Source organism: Phyllostomus hastatus, unplaced genomic scaffold (genome assembly GCF_019186645.2).
Source record: "Phyllostomus hastatus isolate PE091 unplaced genomic scaffold, TTU_PhHast_1.1 phas_contig_29, whole genome shotgun sequence".
NCBI lineage: Eukaryota > Metazoa > Chordata > Mammalia > Chiroptera > Phyllostomidae > Phyllostomus > Phyllostomus hastatus.
In genome coordinates, this window is record NW_025333835.1 from 20,647,223 (window position 1) to 20,651,464 (window position 4,242).

The 4,242-nt window shown below is 36.9% G+C and overlaps 1 pseudogene; it reads right to left on the reverse strand.

Moving 5' to 3' along the window:
* Positions 1-3,795: 3,795 nt before the first annotated feature.
* LOC123818989 lies at positions 3,796-3,895 on the reverse strand (annotated as a pseudogene).
* Between the last annotated feature and the right edge of the window lie 347 nt (positions 3,896-4,242).

Here is a 4,242-nt window from a genome sequence, read left to right on the forward strand (position 1 = left end):
TTGGCAATCGAGAATAAAGCTACTATAAACATACACAGACTGCAGTTGGGTATTTCCCTTCCCCAGGTTGATTAGGCTCTGGTGAAACCCAGATTAATCAAGCTTTGGGAAAACTGTTTCCTTTAAAGGAAGACTTTTGTCAAGGAGAACAGAGCCCTCTGGCTTTAATTCAAAATGGTTACTTTTCTGTTCTGCCTGCTGGAAGTACAAGAGGCTTTTTATTTGCTCTTTACCTTGAAAATTTGGTGGAGCTTCTGGTCGTAAAACCCATGCCAGTGTGGAGGCCTTCCCCTTTCCCCCAAGATAGAGCCCCCAGGAGGCATTATCTTTCAAACTAGGCAAGGCTTAGTTCTGGCTCTAGCGAAACTTTCTCTTGCTGATGAACTGCTGTTGTTGTTATTATTTACTAGTGGATAAGAGTTTATTAAGTAAGGAATGGAGAAGTTATGGCAGAGTTAGAAGATTGTAACACCCAAACAGATCCAACCCTGAGGTCATTGGGAAAAAAAAATCTGTGTTTACTCAATTGGCCAATTCCTCCCCATTGACACAGGAGCTCTTCAGTGGAGAAGAGGGTAAGTCTAGTGGCAAGACCGGTAGCCCTGTCAGTGCTCTTGGGGCTGGGTATGATCTCAGCAGAGCTTTCAAGGCCAGGCTGCACGGGCTCAGGATCCAGACTTAACAATGGATGCTGCCAGACCATGAAGGCCTGAGCACAATCTGGGTGCGGAGCACGAGCTGGGAGCACTTGTTCTGACCTTGGTGGAAGTAGAAGAGGCCATAGGTAAGGGCTCCGGGCAGCCTGGGTACCACTGGGTTCTCAGGAGTCTTTGCGAAGGAAATTTTCCTTGAAGCTTTCCGAATTGCTGTAGACATTGAGGCTAAAGCCCTCAATGACTGGGGTCTGCAGTGATTCACAGGGTGCCTCCAGAGGAGTCACGGGGCCAGCAGTGGCCAGGTCCAGGACATCAGCAGCCCGGGAAAATGGTCAACTGTGATTCTTTATATTTGCCTATCAAGTTTTCAGGGCAGCGCTATGACTTAAATTCTCTGATGGATCTAAGAGCAGTTGATTTTTAAATTGCTCAACTTTTTTCTTGTTGTAAGGAAAGAAGTGATTACTTCCAAGTTTGTTACAGGTCTGAGCAGAAATTGGAGGTCCTGATGACATTTAAAAAATAAAAGCACTGAAAAAATTACTTAGACTCGTACTATATTCCTTAAACATATTAACAATGAAATCAATTCATAATACAAAATGCTATTGAATGATGAGCCAAAGTTTTCTTAAGACTGCATGAGTTCCCTAAGGAAACATTTTTAAACTGAAAATATGCTCCTGCGGAAATCAGAGTATCTTCTTGATATTTATCAATCTACCAAGGAACTAATTATATGATCTTTAGCTCTGTGAGCGTGGAAGATTTTCTTTATTATAAGATCAAGAGAAAAAAATTAATTTTATGTTTTCTAAAGCTGTGGGAAATGCTAACAATCCATTAGTTAGTGCAAGTGATGTTCCCATACACTATCATTTCCAGGGACAACCTATTTATGATTTTGTCCTATTTTACCCCTAAATACTCTTTTAACAATGACTACATTGCAGACAACTGTACTTGAATGACAAGAAAAGAATGACTACAAACAGTTAAAATTATTTCCTTGATTTTTATTTATTTTAAAAATTCTCTTTGGAGATAGTTCAGTCAGCACTTTTAGTATTTACAGACCAAACTAAATATAGATGGATAAAAAAAGGTTAACTCAGAAAAGCAAAACGTTCAGAAGAAAAATAGATCAGACATTTAAACTCATAGCTAGGGAAATTACATGAAGCCCTTGGGTTATATACAAAGGAAAGAAAGAAAAAAGAAAATAAGATAGAACACTGTGGATCACTTAACTGCACTATTTTAAAACCCCAAAGGTTTCCTCTGGGGAATAATAATCCTAAATGTATTCATAACCTTAATAACCTTAATCTCCCCTATAATATGCTTCATAAATATTTGAACCACAGTTTTTTGTAGTGTCCACTTGTTCCAGGGAATCAGTGGCAGAGGATAGTACTACTTACTCACATTCTGTTATAAAAATAAGTCTACTCTCAAGTATATTTTGTCTCAGTGAGTTTCTTATTTTTACTTTTTTTTCCTTTTTGTTTATTTGTTTTGGGGTTGGGTTGTTGAGGAGGAGCATTGTTATTTTGACCATCTGAGAAATTGCTAATAAGTTTAGTGATAATAGAACCTAAAATTAAACATTGATTGTGTAGGAAGATGAGTGGCTTTGAGACTCCTCTTAAACATCAAAAACGATGAACTGCATTGTATATTTAACTTTCACACACAAATCATGCAACATAAAATTCAAATTTACCCTTGCAATACACATATTGGAAAAATATATTTTTCAGATTATACAATCAACAAGCAGTTTTTTGCTCTATTATCTGTGCACTTTAGACAGTTTTCAAATAATAAATGGTATATTAGAAATTATTTTTATTCCCTCTGGCAAATATTACTTAGGGAATTAGAAAAATTTAACAATTTAAAAGAGCTAACCATTTTTCCCTTTGCTGGAACTTTTTATCATGATTTACATTTCATTTATATTGAGAAGAGGGTCATTAACTGACAATTTCCATATTTTAAAAGAAAAAGCAGTAGTGAGTGAGAGAAAAGAGCAGTAAAGGCACATCAGTTGAGGACTCATAGGCACAGATGGGCTGTGGGAGTGAGAGGGACGGGATGGGGAGGACAATGGGAAAAAGGGACAAGTGTAAGTGAACAACAATAAATTAAAGAAAATTAAATTAAGATTGAATGTTAAATAGTGCATATTATAGGACATTTCAAATCCAGCTAACAGAAAACCTTTACTCATACTCTGTTTTGTAGTAAAGCAGATTGCTAACTTAGACTGTACACCTGGGCATTACAATGCTGACTGTGCATCATTAGTTGGGTTCTTTGGAATTGTATCTCTTTCCTTAATGATGCTTGAAGGGATTTGTTAACTTGTTACTTTGGGACTACATTGAAAAACCAGAATAAAACAAAGGAAAGAACATACAGAAAAATGTGATGTTCATCAGAATGTTGGAATAAATGATGTACAATATGCTAGATAGTATATATAAATAGCAACATTTAGATATAGAAATAAAAATTATTTAGAAATAAATAATTACATATGTAGAAATTATTTTAAAAATCATGGTATTTATATTTACTTCCAGCATCTCCTTTAAGACACATTAGTCAGCTTTTTCTCCAATAATTAAAAAAAAATCTTTTTTTTTAATTGTTGTTCAAGTACAGTTTTCTGCCTTTTCCCTCCACCACAGTCCAATACCCCAGCTCTCTCCATCTCCCTCCCCTCTTTCCACTGCCCCTTGTTATTGCCCATGTGTCTTTTATAATTGTTCCTGCAAACCCTTCACTCTTTTCCCCTGAAATTCCCTCCCCTCTCCCCTCTGGTCACTGTCAGTCTGATCTCAATTTCAGTGTCTTTGGTTATATTTTGCTTGCTTGTTTGTTTTGTCGATTAGGTTACTGTTAAAGGTGAGATCATATGGTATTTGTCTTTCACTACCTGGCTTATTTCACTTAGCATAATCTTTTCCAGCTCCATCCATGCTGTCACAAAAGGTAGGAGCTCCTTCTTTCTTTCTGCTGCATAGAGTTTTTGATCCACTAATTTACTGATGGGCAGCTAGATTGCTTCCAGCACTTGGCTATTGTAAATTGTGCTGCTATGAACATTGGGGTGCATAGGTTCTTTTGGATTGGTGTTTCAGGGTTCTTAGGATATAATCTTAGCAATGGCCATGCTAATCTTCTCTGTATCATTCCAAGTTTAGTATATGTGCTGCCGAAATGAGCACAAGCACACACACAAAATACCAAATATTAATGGCATTAAATAATTAACATTTATTCCTTGAGTTTATTACATGAGTTTGGCTTCAACTCTTCTGGGTTTAACTGAGGAATTCTCGGTCACATTTCTGGACCCATCTCAGTTCTGCATGTCTTCTCAGCTTGTTATGATAACAGAAAGCCAATACTCAAGGATGAATCCAGGTGGCAGTGCATAATCAAGCCATTCAATGGCATTTGTAATTATAGCATGGACATATTATATGTCATACCCATTTTCATGCCCCTGGCTGAAAACAATTATATGGCTAGCCCAGAAGCAATGGGTGGGGAAAATATATTCTTCCTGAAG